The sequence below is a fragment of the Schistocerca nitens genome, chromosome 1 (genome assembly GCF_023898315.1).
Source record: "Schistocerca nitens isolate TAMUIC-IGC-003100 chromosome 1, iqSchNite1.1, whole genome shotgun sequence".
NCBI lineage: Eukaryota > Metazoa > Arthropoda > Insecta > Orthoptera > Acrididae > Schistocerca > Schistocerca nitens.
The window spans coordinates 450,662,553-450,670,015 of NC_064614.1; positions in this window are offsets into that span (position 1 = coordinate 450,662,553).

The window sequence follows — 7,463 nt, forward strand, 5'->3', positions numbered from 1 at the left end:
ATGTGTCTCATGTAAAAGCTGAAATGCAGTTAATGCTCCTGAAACCTGTATTATCAACTTTCATAAGAATTTGAAATTTTCTAAATACCCCATTACCATTAATTAATTTTGAAAAACGAAAACTTTTTGTTATAACATGAATCAAGGGAGGTTTCACGCCACTTCTTTTAATGTGTAATAAAGCTGGTTTCTAGAATACCATTTTTGGAAGATAATCTGAATACAGTGTACTATTTGAGTATTTTCTAATTAATATTTGTACATATGCATTATTATTCTAATTATTCATTTACCTATTTTTGTTTTATGTTTTAATTTGATATTTTACGTTTTAAATTCATGAGTTTTATACTTTTTAGTTTTTGTTTTCGCTTATGTGTATTCTGTTAAATGGAAACAATAAGTAATTCATTATTATGATTCAGAATCATTATAATAATGATTATAGTTAAAGAAATCCTGAAAACATGACGTTCTTTTTACACCATGCACATAAAATAAACACAATTTCTTCACATAATACACATGATAGACAGCATGACATAAAATAAAATTCAGCAGCGTTCGGGAACCGTGGCGAGAGGTTCTCTAAATATCCTGATTTGCATCATACGTATATCACTATGCTGGAAAACCTTAGTGAAGGGAACTGGATATGTACTAATGACTGCAGGATGATTATATTGTTTCTCATGTTAAGGTTTACAACACAATCATTCAGCAGAACTACATCTGAAAAAACTTTTTGCAAAGTATATCCAACACCATAAGCCATATATGTCCAATGACCGTAGCTGTCCTGTCGAGCTTTTTGGGATTACCAGGTAAACAAGTTCCTTGTCCTCAGGTATGACAGTCAAAACTGTTTTTTTTTAACACTGATCCTTTTCAAACTATTAAAATAAGCTAATGTAAAGCTTGGACCAAGAATTCTCGATTGACTTTTTGAAACCCTAAATGTTGTTCTGACGACATCAAAATCTGGTAAACTAACATTGGACCATGTCAAAAGATATTTGACAGAAATTTTCTTTCCAAGTGCGAGAGAAAATTTTTTATTATTTTTAGATTCTTGGGGCGGTCAAGTGACACTGGACAGAAAAATGGCTCTGAGCACTATGGGACTCAACTGCTGTGGTCATTAGTCCCCTAGAACTTAGAACTACTTAAACCTAACTAACCTAAGGACATCACACACACCCATGCCCGAGGCAGGATTCGAACCTGCGACCGTAGCAGCCGCACGGTTCCGGACTGCGCGCCTAGAACCGCGAGACCACCGCGGCCGGCACACTGGACAGAAACGAAAAAATATGTATTGCAGTATTTTGACTCCTCTACATACCTACCAAGTTTCAATTCATTTATTTACACCTGGTAATGTTCCCTTGTGAGTGTGGGCCAACAGGCACATACTCTGCCGAACTGAGAAGAGCACAAGCCTTTGTAGGTGGTTGTAAAATTACTTTGAGATGATGTTTCCTTACGATTCTGCAGAACAAAGAGCCAATGGAACATGTCCTGCACTTACGAGAGCTCCACCTCAGAAGTAAAACATTTCCTCCGTGGAAAGGGCTGCACTACACAAACTACGAGAAGATCCTCACATGGTGTTGCTTCCAGTAGATAAGCGAAAGACCACTGTGCTTTTACCACATGAGATCTGCAACCAGAAGATTTACAGCTTGTTGAAAGAACCAGCATACTGGAAGATTGTGAAAGACCCCACAAGGAGAATGGAAGGAAAGATGTTATTGTTGCTGATTCTTGTTCCCTTCTGCAAGAAGTTGTGAAAAGATTAAGACCTCACAGCTCTGTTCCACCAAGGTTACATGATATTCAGAAGATTCACAAAGAAGATCATCCATTACACCCTATTATGAGCAATGACAGCACTCTTACCTGGACATCTTGCTTCTTTACTGAGTCCTTATGGGTGAAAGTGCTCACGTCATATCCAAACCCTGGTGATATTATTAACAGACTGGAGTCACTTTGACTCAGTGAGACCAACTTATTAGTAAGATGTGGTGTCGTCTCACTCAGGGTCGGTCTTAACCATCCAGGCGCCCTGGGCAAGTCACTTCTTGGGCGCCCTTTATTATATAATAATATGTGTAATGAAAAATACTTACGGTATTTTGAATTGATACCATATTTTTATTGCTTTATTATAACTAAGCAATGAGCTTACATTGTGTTTTAGTCATCTGGAAACAATGTAATGAAAAACAAATATAAAAAAACAGCTAAAACTTTACTTTTCTAGTTTTCTTGTCAGCAAAGTCTCTGATGAGATTAGCAAAATCTACATTTTCTGCTAGTCCATTTTCAGTGGATTGTGAGGCCAAACTGGTCCATCTTGTTTGAGACATTGTGGATTGCAAGCATATTTTTATAAATTTCAGTTTGGAAAAACTGCACTTCCAACTTGCAGCAATCACCGATATTGTTAACAAAATATGTAACATTATCAGGTGTTGAGATATAATTCTTGGAGATTACGCTTTTTGATAAAGTTTAAGGCTTCAAAAGGCATTGCCTGATTGTCTTTGGGATAGTGTTACAAGCTTAAATTTTCGTTGGACAACAAATCGCCATCAGTAGATGATTCCAAGTTGACAGTTAACTTTTCTTGTAATTTAGAATAACGTTGCATTAGCTCTTCTTTATTTCGATTTTTTATAGTAACCAAGGAACTCCTAGTTGCAGAAAAATCTTGCATCTGTTCCAGTGCATCTGTTCAAGAGCATTAGAAAACTCTAATTCAAATTTATTTTTTGGGTCAATTATTTGATCATCAACAGCCTCTAAACCCAGTCTGTGTTTAATACATCTTAGTCGCATTTGTGGTTTAAATAACGGCTGTGTATCAAGATCCGATGCTACTTTAGTTGCTGTTACAATAGCTTGTTCGAAATCTGTTTGTTTGCACGTTTCCAAATGAGAGCAACATTTATCAAGGATTTCGATAAACTCGATAAAATTCATTTCAGGCGACTGACTTGCTTTGCTCACAATGTTAATTTGAAACAGAACATCATAGCATGTCACAAGAGAAACAATGAAGCTGAAGTCTTTTAATTGTCCTCCTAAAGTTATCACTTCATGTGACATCACAGCATCACCTTGTTTGGTAACACTGCCCAAGGAAACTAAAGAATCTTGCATTTCACATAATTGATAGCAAACCATTTTGATGCTTTTAATTCGAGCTTCCCAGTGGGTTTCACTTAAATGTTTCAGGGTGAATATTTTCAAATTGCTAGTCAGAATTTGCCATATGTTTACCCATTTTGCAAGTAAATCAAACACTTTTTGTAACATTTCAAACAGGGTCATATATTTTACTGATAATTTTGCCGCATCATGTAATACCAAGTTATAGCTATTGCATCCACATGGTACAAAAAAAAGCTAGTGGATTTAACTGCATAATTCTGTTCTGAAGGCCTTCATTTCTCCCCTTCATGTCCACACCATTATCGTAACTATATCCTCTGCAGTCATTAATGTTAAGATCTAAATCACTCAATGTTTTTAAAATGTTTTCTGTGAGACCTGCACCAGTTGTATCATCCACTTCCAAAAAAGAAATAAAATATTCTTTTATAGTTATCCAATCCTCTGTTATGTTGGCAGATCTTATAGTTATTGAAAGTTGATCGTTGTGGCACATATTAGGAACACAATCAGCTATGATTTCTCAGTACTTTGAACCCTACATACAGGATAGTATTGCAGATGTAACTTTCGGTGTCATGAGTGCTATTAATTCATTTTGTATATTTGTGTCGCAGTGATGGTCAGCCAAGTCACCATTCACTGCCAATTTCACAAGCACCTCCATGACCCGATCAAATTTTGCCAATTATTGTACAAGGCCTAAAAATTTTCCATTATTTGGGGTAAATAATTTATACAAAATCCTCTGAATGCCATATTATTTTCAGCCAAAGTCAAGGTTATATGCATCCATTTTTGAAACACATTGTTCCATCATAAATTTTCTTAATTTGCTTTTGTTCTTCCTTGTCAATAGTTAATCCAGCTTTAAACCTGGTTTCAGATTTAGCCCTTATGTAAATGCGTTTTCAAAGCTACACTTAAATATTTCCAATTTTTGAAACTCTCAGTGGTAGTGAAATTAGCTGTTGACTTTAAGTGAAATAGTCGACAACAAAACCAAAAGATTCTATTGTTTGATACTGAATAAGCCACCATCATCTGATAGTTTCTTTGTTTTCTTGTGTAATCTGTTGAAAAGAAATGACGCCCATTTTCATCTTAGATATACTTGTGAGAATTACATGTAATCTATATCTCTCACATTAAGTGCTTTTGGCATGTACCTACATCAGAAACATTATATTCTTTTATTCCATGTAAGTTGATACTTTCATCAACTACAGAAGTCACATATTCATTTTGACTTGGAGAAATATCAGAGAGTTCAGCAACGATTTAATCAGCTGGTCAATTTGATTATCTTGAATACATAATTGTATATTTTTAGTGCCTAATTGTTCAGAATCTAAAGAAATATAGGTTGACACATGAACTTCTGATTCAGTATCTGAAATACTTGCCTTAGAATCTCCTTTATGGTATTTATGAGTGCTCATGTGTTTTTTTTTTAGTTTCTTCTAAAACTTTTTTCTTTTTCAGCTTCTCTGTTCAGATATTCTGAACCAGAAAGCCATTTTTAATTATTTTCCTCTCTCCTGGCATGATTTAACAATCTGGCAAATTATTGAGGAGTAGGCACTGCTCTATTTCACGACCACAGTATTACATGTATAACAAATAAAGAAAACAACCTATCAGTACATGCAACTAGAAAAAAATGAACGAAAAGTCAAAACTGTTGTTCTGAGTTACCAAAAAATTAAAATATTGTTGCAGTCGTTTCAGTCACTATTACTCACCCATGATACTGTGACCCCTGCTTCCGACAGTTACTGACTATTACTGAGTGTAAATCATAGCACTACCAACATGTGCAATTTAACAATGTGTTGTACATATTCTTTCATTGTGACTGTCAATGAGTGAACATAAGTGAAATTCTCATGACTCCTCAAACACCATATAGTAAGCCAGTGATCCATCCACCCAGCTAGCCATGCGGTCTAATGTGCTGGTTCCCGAGGGGGAAGGCGTGCTGGTCCCTGGCACGAATCCGCCCTGCGGATTAGTGTCAAGGTCCAGTGGATGATTTTTAAGGCGGTTTTCCATCTGCCTTGGCGAATGCAGGTTGGTTCCCCTTATTCCGCCTCAGTTACACTATGTCGGCGATTGCTGTGCAAATACTGTCTCCACATATGTGTACACTGTAATTACTTTATCACGCAAACATTGTGGTTACACTCGTCTGGCATGAGACATTCCCGGGGGTGTGAGGGCGGCTCTGGGGAGGGGGGTCCAGTGGGGACCGAACCGCACAATAACCCTGGGTTTGGTGTGGGGTGGCGGTGAGTTGGGTGGACTGCTGTGGCCTGTTGTGGGGTTGTGAACCACTGAGGGCTATGGCGGGACGAAGCCTCTCCGTCATTTCTAGGTCCCCGGTTCAATACAATACAAGCCAGTGGTCCACAGTGAGACGTGAAAAATAATTCTGAATGTGTATGAGCTGTGCAAAGAAGAAAGAACTTAAATAACTTATACTATCCTTTGGAGCAATCTGTGAAGCGTACTGCAACATACACAGTATTCGGTCATTTATTCGAAATAATCCTGGAAAATCCCCCAGAAATACTGGGAGGAAAAGATGAGCATTTATTCAATATAATCATTGGACTCTGACTGATACCTTCCTCCATAGTACAAATTACATATTAAAGTTTAGTTACTGACACTAAACTAGGCAAGCACTGTGCTGTCATAGTTGCATATCTGAATTATTTAGCTTAGTGAAAAGAGTATTGTCAAGCAACCACTGTTTTAATTATTATTACGAGTAATATAAGATATCTTTTTGAGAGTGAGTTGTCGGCACTGACAATAGCCCGCTTCCCCACACTTTTGTGTCTGCGTGTTTGCCCCAGCCCTGAGTTTACTATTCCCTGGTGCTTCATGGCAATGGGCCAGGTTTTCGTGGCTGAGTAGTACACATTATTATTTTTTGAAAAGTAATAAAATAAACTATTTACGTGGCCTGTTCAAAAATTTTCTGGACCATGTCCACAAAATTGTTTCACGCTCACCTTTACTCATTCTGGATGGTCTCCTTTGAAATACTCTCTTCCACAAGTCATATGCTGCTCCCAACGCCGTTTCCACTTCCGGAAGCAGTCTTGATACTACACCTGATGGATCTCGCGAAGCGTCGTCCGCGAGTCTTCTTTTAACTTGTCTGTCGTTGCATACCTTTGTCCTTTCAACGTGGGTTTCAACTATGAAAATAAAAAAAGTCTGAATGGGTCAGGTCTGGAGAGTATGAAGGATAAGGCAGCACAGTAATTTCGTTTTTTGTGCAATAGTTATGCACCAACAGGGGTGAATGTGCTGGTGTGTTATCGTGATGCAAGAGTCACAAATTGTCTCGCCACATTTCAGGCCGTTTCCTTCTTACATTTTCTCGCAGGAGTCGCAACACGTCCCAATAGTACCACCGACTAACAGTTTGTCCCTATGGCACGAATTCATGATGAACTAATCCTTCAAAGTCAAAGAAAACTATTTACATGGCTTTGACATTTGACATGACTTGACGAGTTTTTTTTTTGGTCTTGGAGAAAGTTTCCCGACACACTCTGACGATGGAACCTTGGTCTCAACATTATAGCCGTAGACTCACATTTCACCACCAGTTACGATTCTTTTAAGAAACATCTCGTTCCCGTTTGCGCGATCCAACAGCTCTTCATAGATTGGGAGGTGAAAGTCTTTCTGGTCTTCACTCATGAGCCGTGGGACAAACTTGGAAGCAACCTGATACGCTCCAAGATGATGTGTCAGGATTTCAACTGAAATGTTACATTCTTCTGCAATCTCTCCGACAGTCAGTCTTTGACTGGCACACACAATATTGTTGACATTCCTGACATGAGCATCGTCGGTAGGAGTCAAAGGGCTTCCTGAACGAGGGTCATATTTAACTTCTGTCCAGCCATTTTAGTAGGAGGGTAACATGGTTTCTGGCATACTTTTGATATCAAATTAATTAAAGTGATCAGTTAATTAACCCTACCTACTGTTGATGTCATGGGTTTTCCACCACAACCACCTCTCTGGGTAATCCCCTCCCCTTCCTCCAGCCAGAAAGAAATATGGCGGGAAAACTCGCTCAGTCTGTGTTGGTCATTGGACTGGGAGGATCCCATGATAGTAGGCTAATGTAGAGTGCGTAAGGCAGTTTAAACAATTTTCAGGGTTGATACTGTTTATTTACAGCGCATAATCTTGTTTATTTAAACAATTTACATATTTATTTCTAAAATCACGATATACCTCGAAATTGA